Source organism: Scyliorhinus torazame, chromosome 21 (genome assembly GCF_047496885.1).
Source record: "Scyliorhinus torazame isolate Kashiwa2021f chromosome 21, sScyTor2.1, whole genome shotgun sequence".
Lineage (NCBI taxonomy): Eukaryota > Metazoa > Chordata > Chondrichthyes > Carcharhiniformes > Scyliorhinidae > Scyliorhinus > Scyliorhinus torazame.
In genome coordinates, this window is record NC_092727.1 from 34,746,636 (window position 1) to 34,766,842 (window position 20,207).

The 20,207-nt window shown below is 46.4% G+C and overlaps 1 protein-coding gene across 2 annotated transcripts in view; it reads right to left on the reverse strand.

Moving 5' to 3' along the window:
* Positions 1–20,207, reverse strand: part of glb1l2 (galactosidase beta 1 like 2) — a 66,090-nt gene that overhangs the window by 45,084 nt on the left and 799 nt on the right. The window contains exon 1 of one of the 2 annotated variants that reach the window (XM_072486686.1): positions 16,234–16,252. The exons of the other annotated variant lie outside the window; for it this stretch is intronic. The gene's annotated coding sequence lies outside the window, so the exon portion shown is untranslated. Of the gene's footprint in view, positions 1–16,233; positions 16,253–20,207 lie in introns of those variants that run through there. 2 annotated transcript variants of the gene reach the window in all.

Sequence of the window (20,207 nt, forward strand, 5' to 3'; positions counted from 1 at the left end):
ACCAGTGAGTGTACCAGACGCCTCATCACTAAAGTGCCCAACCGTGGTGAGTGTTTCTGCGATGGTGGAGGGTGTTGGTGACAGCAGTGGCGTTGTGTCGTGCTCTTCGTCCCACTCTGAGTCCATGGCACTTTGGGGTGGGGGTTCGTCTCCACCCATCCACTCTGAGTCACTGTCCGGTATTTCGTCTTCCCGGGTAGGGGTGTCCTGGGTAGTGCTGTCCCGGGTAGTGCTGTCCCGGGTAGGGGTGTCCTGGGTAGTGGTGTCCCGGGTAGGGGTGTCCTGGATAGTGGTGTCCTGGGTAGTGGTGTCCTGGCTCGGATGTGACGGGGGCCTGTGGCTGCCCCCCTCATCGCTGGGTGGTCGCTCCCGCACGTGACGGGGGTGTCGTCTCCCTGTTGCTCCGGGTCTCTCCGTCTCCCGTGGTCTCCGAGGGGCATCCTGCGGGCGTCGCATGCTGGAGGGTTCGGGTCTCTCCGTCTCCCGTGGTCTCCGAGGGGCATCCTGCGGGCGTCGCATGCTGGAGGGTTCGGGTCTCTCCGTCTCCCGTGGTCTCCGAGGGGCATCCTGCGGGCGTCGCATGCTGGAGGGTTCGGGTCTCTCCGTCTCCCGTGGTCTCCGAGGGGCATCCTGCGGGCGTCGCATGCTGGAGGGTTCGGGTCTCTCCGTCTCCCGTGGTCTCCGAGGGGCATCCTGCGGGCGTCGCATGCTGGAGGGTGCGGGTCCCTCCGTCTCCCGTGGTCTCGGAGGGGCATCCTGCGGGCGGTCTGCATCTGCGGGGATGGGTGCCTGGACGTTTGGTCCTGCGATACACAATGAAGCATGCATGGTTAGACATCAGGCAGTGATCAGGTGATACGGGAGAGGGGGATGTAGGGGAGGGGGGATATGGGGACGGGCTGTTGGTGGCTCACTTGCTCGTGGGGCCCCGACCTCTGCATCAGCAACCTCCCGGTCGTCAGGTCCGCCAGCCAGTTCCAGGGCCCTTTCCTCGTGTACGGTCAGTGGCCTCTCATCAGCGGGCCCTCCTCCAGTCCTCACATGCTCCCTATTGTTGTGTGCGCGCTTCTCCTGGGGGGGGGGGGGGGTGGCAGGGGTAAAAGGCAACAGTGTTAGGCAGGTATATGAATGCACGCCATCGGTTGCGCGTGCATTGCAGAGGTTAAGGTTAGGGCTGGATTCACTTGGGGATATGGGGGATATGGGGGAGGGGGGATATGGGGAGGGGGGATATGGGGGAGGGGGGGATATGGGGGAGGGGGGATATGGGGGATATGGGGGATATGGGGGAGGGGGGAATATGGGGGATATGGGGGATATGGGGGAGGGGGGGATATGGGGGAGGGGGTATATGGGGGATATGGGGGAGGGGGGATATGGGGGAGGGGGGATATGGGGGAGGGGGGGATATGGGGGAGGGGGGATATGGGGGATATGGGGGATATGGGGGAGGGGGGATATGGGGGAGGGGGGGGATATGGGGGAGGGGGGATATGGGGGATATGGGGGATATGGGGGAGGGGGGGATATGGGGGATATGGGGGATATGGGGGAGGGGGGGATATGGGGGAGGGGGGATATGGGGGAGGGGGGGATTTGGGGGAGAGGGGATATGGGGGATATGGGGGAGGGGGGATATGGGGGATATGGGGGAGGGGGGAATATGGGGGATATGGGGGATATGGGGGAGGGGGGGATATGGGGGAGGGGGGATATGGGGGAGGGGGGGATATGGGGGAGGGGGGATATGGGGGATATGGGGGAGGGGGGATATGGGGGAGGGGGGATATGGGGGAGGGGGGGATATGGGGGAGGGGGGGATATGGGGGAGGGGGGATATGGGGGATATGGGGGATATGGGGGAGGGGGGATATGGGGGAGGGGGGGATATGGGGGAGGGGGGGATTTGGGGGAGAGGGGATATGGGGGATATGGGGGAGGGGGGATATGGGGGATATGGGGGAGGGGGGAATATGGGGGATATGGGGGATATGGGGGAGGGGGGGATATGGGGGAGGGGGGGATATGGGGGAGGGGGGATATGGGGGAGGGGGGGATATGGGGGAGGGGGGATATGGGGGATATGGGGGAGGGGGGATATGGGGGAGGGGGGATATGGGGGAGGGGGGGATATGGGGGAGGGGGGATATGGGGGATATGGGGGATATGGGGGAGGGGGGGATATGGGGGAGGGGGGGATATGGGGGAGGGGGGGATTTGGGGGAGAGGGGATATGGGGGATATGGGGGAGGGGGGATATGGGGGATATGGGGGAGGGGGGAATATGGGGGATATGGGGGATATGGGGGAGGGGGGGATATGGGGGAGGGGGGATATGGGGGAGGGGGGGATATGGGGGAGGGGGGATATGGGGGATATGGGGGAGGGGGGATATGGGGGAGGGGGGATATGGGGGAGGGGGGGATATGGGGGAGGGGGGATATGGGGGATATGGGGGATATGGGGGAGGGGGGGATATGGGGGAGGGGGGGATATGGGGGAGGGGGGGATTTGGGGGAGAGGGGATATGGGGGATATGGGGGACGCTCACCCTGCCTGCTCTGACGAGGTCGTTCACCTTCTTGTGGCACTGGGTGCCTGTCCGTGGTGTCAGGGCCACAGCGGTGACGGCCTCTGCCACCTCCCTCCACAGACGCCGGCTGTGGCGTGGGGCAACTCTGCGGCCGTGCCCGGGATACAGGGCGTCCCTCCTCTGCTCCACCGCATCCAGGAGCGCCTCCACATCGCGTGACTCGAACCTCGGGGCTGAGCGACGGCCAGCCATCAAGTCGGGTGTTGCGGTCGGCTGTTCCGGTCGGGTGGGGGGGAGCTGCGCGGCCTTATGAGCCGTCACGCCGTGCAGCGCGTATGACGCTGCACGGCGTGAACCACTGCGCAAGCGCGGATCCCGTTACGTCGCTGCTAGCCCATTTCGGGCCGCAGACTATCGGCCCATTTTTATGACGTGACGCAAGTGGGATTTGCGCCGTTTTTTGCGCCGATCGGCGGACTTTCCGCCGATAACGGAGAATTTCGCCCGTGGTCTTTACACATCAACATCTCTTTTCAGTGAGGGTTTGTTTTTGCACTCATTATTTCCCGAAGGAGACAAAACCCAGATAGAATCTTAGTCAAGAACATACATCCAGTTAGGCACATCCAGTTAGGCACATCCGGTTAGTCAACGGTTCTATTTTCATGTCAAACAAGGGATCTCAATCAGCATGCAAGAGAAGCAAGCAAACTGACAATTTCAATTTTAGGTCTAAATAACTGGGCAATAGCTTTGTTTAAATGCAAGAATCAAATCCAATGAATTATGGATTTGGGCAGCACTATAGGTTTACCAGCTGAACTTCCCATCAAGGACAGACAATAATCCTGAAATAGTAACATTAAAGAAAAATCCTGTGGATGCTGGAGATCTGAATTCATAACAATGTCTGGAAAATTCAGTTCCGAAAGAGTCATACTGGACTTTAAATTGTTTCTCGCTCCACAAATGCTGTCAGACCTGCTGAGTTTTTTCAGCGTTTTTTGGCTATTGTTCTGAAATAGTAGTTTACTGGATAATAGTCATTGCAATCTTGGTATCTGTAACACATACTGACATTTTCAGTATTTTGTATCAGATCATTTAAATAGTTAATGCCAAAATGGGGCACCATTTAAAGAGGACAATTGACATGCTGCCTATGACTGAAATACAGTTGGTTCATCAAAAGTCAGATTAATGAAACTTAAAAATTGCATTCTGGTATTCCACCTAACTATCCCTGCAAGTACCTCAGATCATGGGTGATTGACAACAGTCTTCAAACCCCTGAGATCAGATAGAGCTGTTCTCCCAGTCTTTAGGTGTGATGTAAGGATTTTCGTAGGAATAGACTCCAAGGAGCAATTTCCTGGGAAGAAGACCGTGCTTCATTTTTTATGGACTGCGTCTAGTTGTTTTTTCCTGGTTTTCTGCTTTTCAATACCATGCTACTATTTATGCAATCTCTGCATCATTTCACCCATAAATAACCATGGGCAACTTTCAGCTTGCACACTCAGTCTGATGTTATTGTCCACTCTGCGATGGTGGCAGAACATGAGCATATTCTCTTGAACAATTAATTCTTGGATCGGAGATTAATTGTTAAACCAAGGCTGCAGAAAATCATGCAAAGATTTAACTTTGCTTTCTGAAACTGCTGTTTAGCAAAGGACATCAGCAGGGAATAAACCGATTAGTATTTGAAGTAAAGATCTTTTTACATGAAATAAGGGCCAACATCAGATAAGGATATTAAATTGTGTTCTTTTGGAAGTACAGGTACTGTGTATTCACCATGTGTGCTACTGCACCGATCTGAGTACTTTTTAGATATCTTATATGCTATTGTTAAACAACTAACATATGGGTACACACACCTTGACAACCGAGCTGAACCTTTACTTTCTACCAGATTTCTGGCACAGGGGTATAGGTAGTTTTGGGGGCAATTAGGAAGAGTTTCACTTTACTTTTAATCCAATACGAATACATTAGCCAAAGCAGTTAGTTTGATCTTATATCAGTTGCATTCCTATGCTAACTGATCCTAAACCTTTGATTGAGTTATGTATATTTTGATTATGTAACTTGATTGATGTAAAAGGGTAAAAGAATTCATTGTAACACTTTCAGTTGCAAGTTCCATATTGCATGTTTCGGGTCAAGAGGGGTTGCAAACTCTGGTAACCTCACACAGCATGGAACTTGAGAACCAAGTAAAACTAACTCAAACCAGTTCTCACCAGTTAAAAGAATAGGTTCTCCTCGAAGTCTCTTCTTACCACAAGGTCTCAATTATAATGGTCAAGACACTGATCAGTGTCTCAGTCAACCAGCAGGCTGGAGTGGCTTTGAACATGAGGTGGTCTGACGGTCAGAAGGGGTTAAAAGCCAGAGTTCATCGGGTCAACAGAAACAGTGCAGAATCCCAGAGATGCAAACCGGAGACATTGGAAACAAAGAAGCCCCAGCATGTGACATAGCAAAGGAAAGAAGCAATCAGAGCAAATTAACCTAGAGGAGAGTCGAGCATGTTGAACCACACCCAAAGCTCAGACAGAAAGTAAAAGCCAGACAAGTTGCTGCCTTGGTTTGTTAAGTATAACTCGTTCCTTAACAAATTGTCCTGAATTGCTGAATCAAAATATCTCCCGTTGTCTTATTGGCTTTAGTCTGGTCAAACTAAATCTTGAGTGAGCCGAAACATTCACAGGGGAGACAGTGCCCACTCAGCTACCTCCACCCAGATTCTGACGTTCGTTTTGATTAGAAGAGGGGCCACTCTTCTTTTGAACATCTTCCAATCTGCTTCAATGAATGCAAGGTTCCTGACCCATGTCCAACTCCAGCCAATCCAGGTCTTCCACAACAGGCCAGTTTTAAGGCTCCCCAGATGCCGTTTTCAAGTTGCCGGTATTGGATAATCCAACTCGTGACCCTGATGCCCTCCCAACCTGTTACATGTGGCCCAGAGACACTATAGATTTCTATTGGATGAGCTGACTCTACAACATAGAATCCAAAGTGCAACTGATCGCACAAAGCACTCTGCGGGCATGCATTAATGGTTCCTATATACTTCTGAGCACATAAAAAACCCCACAGATGTTATTTAATTGGTGTTTGCTAATGAAAATGTTCTCCACAATAACAGCACTGGTTCTCTTTGGCTGCCCAAATTGCCTTCCGAGTGTTATAACAGGTGTGGCCCAGTGGTAGAGAAGTGTGAGGTAATGCATTTTGGTAGGATGAACATGGAGAGGCAATATAAAATAAGGGGTAAAATTCTTAATGAGGTGCAGGAGCAGAGGAATCTGTATGTATATGTGCATAGAGAGGTGGAGAGAACAGTTAATAAAGCATAATGTATTTGGGGCTTTATTAACAGGGGCACAGGGTACAAGAGCAAGAAGGTAATGCTGAACTTATACATGTCACTAGTTAGACCTCAGCGAGAATATTGTGGACAGTTCTGGGCGCCACACTATAGGAAAGATGTGAACGCGTTAGAGAGCGTGCAGAAGAGGTTTAGAAGATGGTCCCAGGGGTGAGAAACTTCAGTTAGGAGGATAGATTGGAGAGGTTGGGGCTGTTCTCATGGAGAGAAGAAATCTGAGAGGAGATTTGATGGGAGATGTTCAAAATCATGAGTGGGCTGGACAGGGAGAAGCTGTCCCCGCACGTAAAAGAATCAAGAGAGAGAGGGTACAGATTTAGGGTGGATTTGCAAAAGAAGCAAATGTGATGCGAGAAAAAACTTTTACACACAACGAGTGATTCAAGTTTGGAATGCGCTGCCTTAAAGTGTGGTGGAGGCAGATTCAATGGAGGTATTTAAGAGGGCATTAGATGATTAGTTGAATAGAAGCAATGTGCAGCGGTACGGAGAAAAGGCAGGGGATTAGCACAAAGTCATGATGCTCGTTTGAAGAGCGAGTGCAGACACAATGTGCCAAATGGTTTCCTTCTGCACTGTGTGAGTTTGTGATACACAGATATTTGCAGAGAATTCCCAGGAAGTTTGTGAGGTCATTCACACAGCACGTTTTGAAAATGACTTCCCTCGGTGACAGTGGAACTACATTTCAAATAGTCTGAATCCAGACACCGAAATAGAGCAGGTTCTGAAATCACATTATCACGGATTCTTCTGAATTCATGGAAAGCCCAATATCCTTCATAAACACAACAAGTGTTTAGGGTTGTTTGTCCAGTCTTATGAGGGATGCCTATTCTTTTGAAGCTACAAGGTTCCAACAGCCGAGGGTTACCATTGAACAGAAGCCATTCAGCCCCCAATGAGTCTGCGCCGCCTACAGGAGTGTGATGGAATAATTGACAAATGCCTGGATGAGTGCAGCTACAACACCATTCAAGAAGCTTGACACTGTCCAGGACAAGCAGCCCACTTGATTGGCATCACTTCCACAAACATTCACTCCCACCACCAACGATGCACAGTGGGCAGCTCAGTGGCTAGCACTGCTACCTCACAACGTCAAGAGACTAGGGTTCAATTCCAGCCTTGGGTGACTGTGTGGAGTTTGCACGTTCTCCCCGTGTTGGCGTGAGTTTCCTCTGGGTGCTCCGGTTTCCTCCCACTTTCTAAACATGTGCGGATTTTGGTGGATTGGCCATGTTAAAATGTCCCCTTAGTGTCCAAAGATGAAATGAAATGAAAATCGCTTATTGTCACAAGTAGGCTTCAAATGAAGTTACTGTGAAAAGCCCCTAGTCGCCACATTCCGGCACCTGTTCGGGGAGGCTGGTACGGGAATTGAACAGTGCTGCTGGCTTGCCTTGGTCTGCTTTCAAAGCCAGCGATTTAGCCCTGTGCTAAACAACCACAGATGTCCAGGTTAGGTGGGGTTGCGGGGATAGGGCAGGGGAGGATGCTCTTTCAGAGGGTCGGTGCAGACACATTGAGCTGAATTGCCTCCTTCTGCACCATAGGGATTCTATGGAGTAGCAACAAGTGTGTACCATCTGTAGGATGCACTGCAGAAACTCACAGAGGCACCTTACAAACCCACCAAAGCAACCACCTAGAAGGACAAGGGGAGCAGGTCCATGGGAACACCACAACCTGTAAATTGCCTTCCAAGCCACACACCATATCAGCTTGGAATTTTAATCACAATTTCTTCACGGTCGCTGGGTCAGAATTCTGGAATTCCATTTCTAACAGCACTTCGACCAAATGGACTGCAATGGTTCCGGAAGGTGGCTCACTACCACCTTCTCAATGCAAATTATGGATGGGCAATAAATGCTGGGCCGAGCCAGCGACACCAACATACTGTGAAAGAATAAAAGGCTTCCTGAGATTGTAATTAAACTTGCCCAATACGTTAATGAATGGTTGGATTTGTTCTGGTGACATTCCTTTTCCGTAAAAGGAAATAGCTTACAGGCTTTTTTTTTTAAATTAAAAAAAAGGAAGGCTATCCTAGTTAATATTGATCCCTCAAACAACTTTGCAAAAACAGTTTATCTGGTCACTATTATATTCCAATTGATGTGGCCAACTGACTCCATGTTTCCCTACGTTGTGCTACTCAAAAAGATATAATTGCTGTGAAGTGTTTTGGAATGATGTCCTGAGTTTGGGAAAGGCACTACGGCAGGTTTTTCGGTCTTCCTCCGCAGCAGTATCAGCCAACTGATTTCCTTAGTATGGAGTCGGCAGCCCATGGCTCCAGAGCCACATGCATCTCCTTAACGTCTCCCTTGCAGCTCCCAACCTTTTCCGATTGGCTCTCATTAACATGAAAAATGCTTTCAAAACCTTAAGTCAAGAAAAGTAAAATCCATTTTGTTTTATTTTGGGAATAGAAGGCTAATCAATATGCTGCATGTTATAGTTTCAAACTATTATTTGAATGAAATAAAGCACCATTGTGTTCCAAATAAAACTGGTCAAGTGGTATAGCTACATCATGGTTATAGATAATTCGAAGAACAGGTTTTCTGGTTACGGCCATTGTTTCTGATACAGCGGAAACAATAATTAAAAATATTCCAATAGAAGCTTTTTTTAAAAAAATCAGGTGAAAACATGTTCTCCACTAAATTATGTTTTCCATTAAATTAATATAGTTCTGTGCCCGCTTTTTACTGATTATATGCAAATTATGTATCTGCATGAGAGACTTGACCATTTGCTCAAAAATGCCGAATTTTCCTCTTGCGGCTCCCAATAGTTTATATTTTAGACAATGTTTTTAAAAAGGCACTTAAGGTTGCTGGCTCTCTGTTAGGTTAAAAATAACAGAGGGAAGAGACATTTCAATCCTTGTGTCCAAAGTTCAAGGTTTATTTTTATCCAGACACGCATCCCAAATGATCAGGCTATTGCCATGGGGCCAATTTCAGAGCTTAAAGCAGGCTTCTTACTTATGGAAATCGTTGTATTGGTAAACAGCATAAGATATTAGATGCAGGGAAGGCTCCGTAACACTCAAAGCAAGTTCTCAAGATGCGGAGACAACATCAGCTACTATATAATGCGTCACTGAGCCTTGAGCAACGGCTACTGCAAATGCAGAAGCAACAACATTACACATCCCAGTAGCAATCACTGGGAATAATGTTCCAAGTATGCACTGGCATAAGGGAACCAAACTCCACCAGTGTCTGCTGCAAAACCACAAGCAGTGCCAGTGTACAGTGCAAAACCATCTGTAACCAAAGAAAGCCCCAGCTCACAGGATCAAACAATGCTCATCTTGCAGCAAGTTTCACATCGTCCCCAGGCAATCTTTTATTCATTTTTATAATTATCATCGCAAGAGTCAAATTCTCATGTGTATTGGTTTGCCAGACTTCGCAGCACATGTATGAAGCACCACAAACTAAAACCAGTAATTTCTTAGACGATTACCTGCCCCAATGTCTTTAAGAAGATTAAAAGCTTCACCTGGTTACAAAATTAAATCTGCCTGAACAATTTTTGGAATTGGACAATTTAATGATTAACTAAACATATTTTGAAGGCTAAAAATAACTGCGAAAACATAAATCTTAATTTTTCTTGCACATACAGAAATCAGTCAAGCCTGCTGCCGATGAAAGAATTAGATTATGAAAGAACGAGATTATGGTTCACATTAAGATCATGGGTCGAGAAAGGAGTGATGGAACAAAATATGCCCATTACATCCACACCTTTCATACTTACATGGATCATATGTCACTTAGTCACTCCCCCGAAATTCTTCCCATCCCCAGGGATAGCCAGACAATGCACTAGATTGTCTCTGCATCCCTAAATGTTCACGATTCAATCCAAACTGGATTGTTTTCCATCGGACCACTTTGATGCTGCAACTGTTTAAAAACCATGGGGTTTTACAAAATGTTCAGATATCTCTATCCATATATAGTTAACCCCAATGTATTCAGTCTTTTCCCAAGGGTGGAACAGATGCTGTTCCACTATATATTAGATTTTTTATTGTCTTCATGTGCAGTTTAGTGCTACAGTTCAAGTTGAACAGACATCAAATTGACATCTTTGAAAGCCGGATAATGTCCCCTCCTGATGCTGTTTGTTCTAATCTAAAATGATCATCTTCAGCCTAATGAATCTCTCTTAAATCATGACACTCGCAGATTTCTTCCAAATCCTCCCCAATACATAGCCATGGAGAAATTTCCGCTAATCAGGAAACGGTCACGGACCAGTGGAACAACATAGAACATAACAGCGCAGTACAGCGCAGTACAGGTCCTTCGGCCCTCGATGTGGCGCCGACCTGTGAAACCAATCTAAAGCCCATCTACACTATTCCCTTATCGTCTATGTCTATCCAATGACCATTTGAATGCCCTTGGTGTTGGCGAGTCCACTACTGTTGCAGGCAGGGCATTCCATGCCCTTATTACTCTTTGAGTAAAGAACCTACCTCTGACATCTGTCCTATATCTATCTCCCCTCAATTTAAAGCTATGTCCCCTCGTGCTAGACATCATCATCCGAGGAAAAAGGCACTCACTATCCACCCTATCTAATCCTCTGATCATCTTGTATGCCTCAATTAAGTCACCTCTTAACCTTCTTCTCTCTAACGAAAACAGCCTCAAGTCCCTCAGCCTTCCCTCATAAGATCTTCCCTCCATACCAGGCAACATTCTGGTAAATCTCCCCTGCACCCTTTTCAATGCTTCCACATCCTTCCTATAATGCGGCGACCAGAATTACACGCAATACTCCAAATGCGGCCGCACCAGAGTTTTGTACAGCTGCAACATGACCTCATGGCTCCGAAACTCAATCCCTCTACCAATAAATGCAAACACACCGTTCACCATCTTAACAACCCTCTCAACCTGGGTGGAAACTTTCAGGGATCTATGTACATGGAAACCGAGATCTCTCTGCTCATCCACACTACCAAGAATCTTACCATTAGCCCAGTATTCTGACTTCCTGTTATTCCTTCCAAAATGAATCACCTCACACTTTTCTGCATTAAACTCCATTTGCCACCTCTCAGCCCAGCACTGCAGCTTATCAATGTCCCTCTGTAACTTGTAACATCCTTCCGCACTGTCCACAACTCCACCGACTTTACGGTCATCTGCAAATTTACTCACCCATCCTTCTACGCCCTCCTCCAGGACATTTATAAAATAACAAACAGCAGTGGCCCCAAAACAAATCCTGTGGTACACCACTAGTAACTGGACTCCAGCCTGAACATTTCCCATCAACCACCACCCTTTGTCTTCTTCCAGCTAGCCATTTTCTGATCCAAACTGCTAAATCACCCCGAATCCCATGCCTCTGTATTGCCTGCAGTAGCCTACTGTGGGGAACCTTATCAAACGCTTTACTGAAATCCATTTACACCACATCAACTGCTTTACCCTCATCCACCTGTTTGGTCACCTTCTCAAAGAACTCAATAAGGTTTATGAGACACGACCTACCCTTCACAAAAGTGTGTTGACTATCTCTAATCAAATTATTCCTTTCCAGATGATTATACATCCTGTCTCTTATAAACCTTTCCAAGACTTTGCCCACAACAGACGTAAGGCTCACTGGTCTATAGTTACCGGGGTTGTCTCTGCTCCCCTTCTTGAACAAGGGGACAACATTTGCTATCCTCCAGTCTCCTGGCACTATTCCTGTAGACAAAGATGACTTAAAGATCAAAGCCAAACGCTCAGCAATCTCCTCCCTAGCTTCCCAGAGAATCCTAGGATAAATCCCATCCGGCCCAGGGGACTTATCTATTTTCACACTTTTCAGAATTGCTAACATCTCCTCCTTATGAACCTCAAGCCCTTGAAATGAAATGAAATGAAAATCACTTATTGTCACAAATAGGCTTCAATGAAGTTACTGTGAAAAGCCCCCAGTCGCCACATTCCAGCGCCTGTTCGGGGAGGCTGTTACGGGAATTGAACCGTGCTGCTGGCCTGCCTTGGTCTGTTTTCAAAGCCAGCGATTTAGCCCAGTGTGCGAAACAGCCCCCTTCTAGTCTAGTAGCCTGAATCTCAGTATTCTCCTCGACAACATTGTCTTTTTCCTGTGTGAATACTGACAAAAATTATTCATTTAGCACCTCTCCTATCACCTCGGACTCCACGCACAACTTCCCACTACTGTCCTTGACTGGCCTTACTCTTCCCCTAGTCATTCTTTTATTCCCGACATATCTATAGAAAGCTTTAGGGTTATCCTTGATCCTACCTGCCAAAGACTTGTCATGTCCCCTCCTGGCTCTTCTTGGCTCTCTCTTTAGGTCCTTCCTAACTAACTTGTAACTCTCGAGCGCCCGAACTGAACCTTCGTGTCTCATCTTTACATAAGCCTCCTTCTTCCTCTTGACAAGTGTTTCGACTGCTTTAATAAACCACGGTTCACTCGCTCGACCACTTCCTCCCTGCCTGACAGGTACATACTTATCAAGGGCATGCAGCAGCTGTTCCTTGAACAAGCTCCACATTTCCATTGTGCCCATCCCCTGAAGTTTTCCTCCCCATCCGATGCATCCTACATCTTGCCTCATCGCATCACAATTGCCTTTCCCCCAGATATAACTCTTGCCCTGCGGTATATACCTATCCCTTTCCATCACTAAAGTAAATGTAATCGAATTGTGGTCACCATCACCAAAGTGCTCACCTACCTCCAAATCTAACACCTGTCCTGGTTCATTACCCAGTACCAAATCCAATATGGCCTCAACTCTCGTTGGCCTATCTACATACTGTGTCAGGAAACCCTCCTGCATACATTGAACAAAAACAGACCCATCTAAAGTATTCCAACTATAGCGTTTCCAGTCAATATTTGGAAAGTTAAAGTCCCCCATAACAACTACCCTGTTGCTTTCGCTCCTATCCAGAATCATCTTTGCAATCCTTTCCTCTACATCTCCGGACCTTTTCGGAGGCCTATAGAAAACCCCTAACAGGGTGACCTCTCCTTTCCTGTTTCTAACCTCAGTCCATACTACCTCAGTAGACGAGTCCTCATTAAACGTCCTTTCTGCCACCGTAATACTGTCCTTGACTAACAATGCCACCCCTCCCCCTCTTTTACCACCTTCCCTGAGCTTACTGAAATATCTAAACCCCGGCACCTGCAACAACCATTCCTGCCCCTGCTCTATCCATGGTCTCCGAAATGGCCACAACATCGAAGTCCCGGGTACCAACCCATGCCGCATGTTCACCCACCTTATTCCAGATGCTCCTGGCATTGAAGACACACTTTAAACCACCTTCCTGCCTGCCGGTACATTCCTGCAACTTTGAAACCTTACTCATGACCTCACTACTCTCAACCTCCTGTATACTGGAGCTATAATTCATGTTCCCAATCCCCTGCTGAACTAGTTTAAACCCTCCCGAAGAGCATTAGCAAATTCCCCCCCCAGGATATTGGTACCCCTCTGGTCCAGGTGTAGACCATCCCGTTTGTAGAGGTCCCACTGACCCCAGAATGAGCCCCAATTATCCAGAAATCTGAAACCCTCCCTCCTGCACAATCCCTGTAGCCACGTGTTCTATCTATCTATCCCCCTAACTATGGAGTCTCCAATGATTAATGTTCTACTCCTCTCCCCCCTTCCCTTCTGAGCAACAGGGACAGACTCTGTGCCAGAGACCTGTACCCCATGGCTTACCCCTGCTAAGCCCCCCCCCCCCAACAGTATCTAAAGCGGTATACTTGTTACTAAGGGGAACGACCACAGGGGATTCCTGCACTGACTGCTTCCTCCCAGCCCCTCTCACCATCACCCATGTACCTTTATTCTTCGGAGTAACTACATCCCTGAAGCTTCTATCTATAACCACCTCTGCCTCCCGAATGACCAAACGCTCATCCAGCTCCAGCTCCCTAACGTGGTTTCTGAGGAGCTGGAGATGGGTGCACTTCCCACAGATGAAATCAGCAGGGACACTGACAGTGTCCCTCACCTCAAACATTCTGCAGGAGGAACATAGCACTGCCTTCCCTGCCATCCACTCTAGATAAAACCTGTTATTCACTCTACCCCTTAGGTTAAAGGAGATGGAAGGGTGGGGGACAACAGTTTGATGTGTGTGTGTGTGTGTGTGTGTGTGTGTGTGTGTGTGGTGTTGCTAACTTTTGCCTTAGTTTTAATTGCTCTGTTTTATCACCTTTGCTCTTGAGTCGCCAGGTATCTTTCTGATACCGCCACGTGGTTCAAGTCAGAGTAATGATCAATAATCCAATACACCGCTAAGTAAGATTTAAATCAAAGCACATTTATTATACACAGTAATCACTACTCATGCATAAATTCTACGTTTAAGTTACTTCTACGGCTAACAGGCCAATACTTAACTTGGAACTGGCCCACCAGGTCAGGGAAACGAATGGCCTTTCGTTCGGGTTCTGAGCCTACGGGATTCGAAGTTGGTACAGATTGGTAGCTAGGAGCGCCGATCTCGTAGCGAGCGTTGAAGTAAGACTTACTAGATATCAGCGATGGCTGGACCGGTCACTGTCAAGGGTTGGTTTGCGTTGCTGAGTGACCCGGTCAAGCAGAGAAGCAGAGGGCGATTTGAACTTGGGCTTGATTCTTATAGTCCCCAGGGACTTCCTGCCTTTCGGGGTGGACCCTGTACCTGGTTCCAAGTGATTGGACTTTGTCCCAAATCGATGGGCGGTCTTGAGGTGGTCGTTCACCTCCCATTGTGTAGGCTTCTGCTGGCGCCAAAGAGTCTGGTTTTGCTTTATGTTTCTAAATGTTGCTCATTGTTCCCGGGGATTGCGCATTATTATGCAGATGGCTGGTGTTTTGTTATGCTGATGGTTGCTGGTATCGATCTTGTCTGGCCTTTCCAGAGGTAAATACACACTCAACCTGCAGCTGCTCGTTTGTGTCCATCAGCCTTTGCCGTTCGCCATTTTAAATCGGGAGTTAGCCATTCTAAATCGGGAGGTAGCCATTTTAACTGGCTACATTGGGGGGGAAGAGAGAGAGAGAGAGAGAGAGAGAGAAAGAGAGAGAGTGTATCCATGTGCTCCATTAGCTCAATCAATAATAGCTTCATAATCTCAGGAAATGTATAGTGGATTGTGAGTTATTAAATCCAAATTTATTGCCCTTGGTTTAATTAGACTCACCATCTCTCCTGTTGCAACACGTATTTGTCCAAGTGAAAAGCCGGGTGACATTCTTTAATCTATCCACATAATCAGTTCAGCTTGAATACTTGCATCCTGACATTTATTTATAGCTTACCAACATTAGTAAATTTTGTAATGTCACGAGTATTATTCTCCCCTGCCTAACAGAACAAAAAGCTGCAAAACTCTCCTAGTCACAGACGCTAAGCCGAGCTTTTAACATCCATCACTGCTTCCCAGTTCCCTACTGCCTACGTTAATTACTTCAGTTTCCTAGGCTCCTTACAAGTTTAGTGTTGAGTCTTTACAAACTTCCTTAGAAAGTGGAATTTCTTATCCATGCTCTCCCAACATTAAAATCTGGAGCACCGTATGTGACAATATGGATATTGTATGGTAAATGAAGGGTTAACAATTCTATGTAAATACATCCAACCACCAAATGGTGATCAAGAGCAGTCAGATAGGTCACGTGACATCCTTCATTCTGGGAGGGAGAGTAGTCATGTGTTCAGGAGATCTGTAGATATAGTTATTTATATATTTTTAATTTAGATTTCATTGTATGATTTATATAAATATATATTATTTATACATATCAAGCAGGCTTGATAGGTTAGCTGGGGTTCCTGGGTTACGGGGATAGGGTGGAGGTGTGGGCTTAAGTAGGGTGCTCTTTCCAAGAGCAAGTGCAGACTCGATGGGCTGAATGGTCTCCTTCTGCACTGTAAATTCTAAACTATGGCTCTGAGACAGCTAATACGGAAAAATGTTGTTTTCACATGGTCTGAGGTACACAAGAGGGAGTGGCCTGACCTAAAGACAGCACTCACCACAGCACAAGTCCTGTCCTTCTTTGATCCCAAGAACAACACAAAGATATCTACAGATGCTAACAAAGATGACATAGGAGTTGTGCTACTACAGCAGACATGTGACGGACAATGGCAACTGATACTTAGCCTTGAGAGCAATGACACCAACTGAACAGCGCTATGCGCAAATAAAAAAAAGTGTGTTTGGGTCTCCTCATTGGCATGGATATGTTCCATAACTATGTGTATGGGTTACCCACCTTTACAGCGGAAACAGATCATTGTCCTCTCATCTCCATCATAAAGAAAAACTTGAATGACATGTCTCCGAGACTCCAACGTATGATAATGAAACTTCAGGTATGACGCTGAGGTAGTCTACACGCCGAGTAAAGAAATTGTTGTAGCGGATGCACTGTCGCATGCAACTGAACAGCCAGGGATGACTGACATTGTCCAGGTAATCGAAGCTCAGGCAGCCCTGATTCCAGACTGTCTTACTCTGATGAAAAAATGAAACTCATCAAGGAAGAAACGATCCAACTTGTGTTGCATTGCATGCGCAATGGTTGGCCCAAAGGAACTTGTTCCAAATACAGGAACATTCGAGCGGATCTGAACAGCGTAAATGGATTCCTGCTTAGACAAGATCGGATTGTAATTCTGTCTTCGTTGGGAAACATGATCCTCAGCAAGGTGCATGAAGGCCATCTGGGGATGGAAAAATGTAAACAAAGAGCTCATCAATCCGTCTATTGGCCGGGCATTAATGAGAATATCAATAACCTTGCCTAGTCAAAGGTCGGGATCGACCTGTTTGTCTTCCACGGAAATGATTATTTGTTAGTCATAGGCTACTTCGCGAATTACCCCGAGGTGATCAAATTACCCAATACCAGTTCGAAGGCGGTCATAAAGGCGACAAAAGAGATCTTTACAAGGCACAGAATGCCATTAAATGACATGAGTGACAACGGTCCATGTTTTGAAGGCTGTGACTGGACAGAGTTCTCACAACAATACGATTTTCAGCATGTCACTTCCAGCCCACGTCATCCCCAATCTAATCGGAAGGCTGAAAAAAGTGTGCATTTGGCCAAGCAACTACTCAAAAAAGCATTGGATTCAAGAAGTGATCCATACTTAGCTTTGTTAAGCTCTAGAGCGACACCACTAGCAACTAGATTCTCACCAGCACAACTGCTGATGAATCGACAGCTACGCACTACATTAATTACCATGTTTACCTACTGTAAATCCTACCAATGAAGATGCTGTACAGAAAATCAAGCAAAGCAAACAGAATCGGCAACGTTACTACGACAGGACAGCGAAGGATCTAGCAACACTAGAGCCGGGAGATCATATGCGGGTACAGCTTCCGACAGGAGGATGGTCTTGCATGGCACGTGTGATTCACCAGGCAGCTCCAAACTCGCACATCGTTCTCACGGACAATGGATCAATCCTATGAAGGAAATATAGAACGCTTCTCAAAGTGAAGACAGCTCAACCTGTATTTCCACACAGAGCTTGACACAGATCTACTTGAAATGAAAATTGCTTATTGTCACAAGTAGGCTTCAAATGAAGTTACTGTGAAAAGCCCCTAGTCGCCACATTCCAGCGCCTGTTCAGGGAGGCTGGTACGGGAATTGAACTGTGCTGGTGGCCTGCCTTGGTCTGCTTTAAAAGCCAGCGATCTAGCCCTGTGCTAAACCAGCGCCTGGTATTTGAGACAACTTCTACAGCACGACAGCGGGATGTTGTGACTGCAGCGAAGACAACAACATCTGTTGAACCACCACGATTGAGAAGATCCGCATGTGTAAAAAAGAAACTGAACAGACTCAATTTGTGGACTTTTTTTTTTAAAGTTGTTAACAAATGGACAGTAACCATTCAACCATGTATAGTACATTCAATGCTCATATCATGTAAATATATTTGTACAAGTCTCCAAACAAATTCAAAGGAAGAGGAATGTGACAATATGGATATTGTATGGTAAATGAAGGGTCAACAATTCTATGTAAATACATCTAACCACCAGATGATGATCAAGAGCAGTCACGTAAATCACGTGACATCCTTGATTCTGGGAGAAGGTGTTTAGGCGTGATAGAGTGTAGTCGTGTGTTCAGGAGATCTGTAGATATAGTTATAGCACAGTATATTTGGCAACATTTGTACTCAGGAAGACATTTGAATCTAGTTATACGTAGTGTTAATAACTTAGCATTGTTAATCAACATAGCTTGATGTTCTTTGTTGAACACTACACATCAAAATCATCCTTATCAAGAAAGCAGAGATCATACCGTACCGAATTCAAGAAGCCTCAGTCCCTCAGTATGGGCTACAAACCAACATCTGTTTAAACAAACCACACATTCTCACTGAAGGCCACATGCTAGTTTGGTAGCGCTAGTACAATAGTATAACACTAGCATAATAAAGACTACTTCAGGCTACAGTAGTACAAATGACGGTTCACTTTAGTCAGTACTACCATTAGCAATTAAAAAAGGATCATTGTATCTTATTTCTTTCTAAGCTTTTATTTTTAGTCCTCTTCATATTTTCCATGTTACTACTGGGAAACGTAGTCGGTCAAAAGAGGGAAAACTGCTCCTATTCCCCTGCTGAGCCCAACACAAGTAACTGCATTAAAGTTATCTGGCACAATGATTTTACCTTGGGCTGTTGAGGCTCAGTCATCGCATTCAAGATCAATTTGTTTTGTCATGGTACAGATTAACCAAAAAGGTTGGGCCTACAACAGAGATGGATTACGTCCCCCTGCGGGCACCTGGATGAAGAGGCGAGGGAACAGAGGAGAGGCAGTGCCTAAAGGGGAGTCACAGTCAAATCTAGATGCAAAGCTACATTGCATCATCCACAAGACATTGCTTACTGAAACGTGCAAAAAAATTAAACAGGTGTCCAAACTTGGAGGCCTTAAAAGCAACAGTAAACAGATCTCAACAGGTATCCACACAAGTCTTCCTCAGTGTCCCATTAAATCTCCATGCAAGCCGTACGTTTCTGAAAGCGGACACAAATTAACAAAGCAATTCTACCAACCCACAGAAACCCCAAAGCACTGAAAACAGAGGAAGGCCTCTTGCTACATCAGCTGCAACAGAATATTGCAGTCACAAATACAGCAATGTTACATAGATTATCTCTTGCAAAAAAAAATGATCTCTTGTAAAAATAAATCCATATTTTTGGTTGATTATTGTGGCTTGGGATCCTTTGGCAGAAAGAAAGAATATTGAAAAAGAATGTGATGCCTTATACACCAGGTATGTCATATCATCCTCTCATAATTTCTCCAGTACTTTCCACACTGCTGTTTTTTCTTCCCTTCCCACCTTCTTTCAGAGATTTATATGGCGCCAAGTCCCAAATATCAATTGTCTGTTCTCACTATGAATACTAACTGAGGAGGGACTGGTGGAGTGGCCACTGCAGGACGTGTTGGTCACAAAATAACCCAGCCACTGCTGCAGGCATGCCAGCACGTTTAGATGCCAGTATCCAGCCTGGATAAACAGGGAAGGTGGGCAGAAGGAAGGGCATCTATCTGCTTAAAAACCACCTGTCAAAACCAAAACTCATAACTGATATGACGGTGATCAACGTGCATTGTGCTCCACCCACCCACCCCACTCCACTTGAGAGGAGCTGAAAGAGGAACCAACCAACCAATATTTCCAATTTTTTGTTGCACTACACCAGATTTCTTTTTCCAATTAAGGGGTAATTTAGCATGACCAATCCACCTACTCTGCACATCTTTGGGTTGTGGGGGTGAGACCCAAGCCAACAGGGGGAGAATGTGCAAACACCACATGGACAGTGAACCGGGGGCCGGAATCAAACCCGTGGCCTCAGTGCTGTGATGCAGCCATACTAACCACTGCGCCACTCGTTGCCTAACATGCAGACACAGGGAGAATGTGCAAACTCTACACAGTCACCCGAGCTCAGAATCAACCTGTATGATCAAATGTTTTACCGGAGGTGAAGCCAGAGACAAATTTTTGCATGGCCAATAAAGCTTTATTTTAATGTTTATCAATACAAACATAAATCCTTATAATTATATCTTATTACCTGACACTATATTTGTGCTTTTGTTAACTTATTAGAAAGTCACTTCTGTTACAGCTCTAATAAATAATGACTGCTGCAGTAGTGGCCTGCTTTCCTTGAGGTAAGTGAC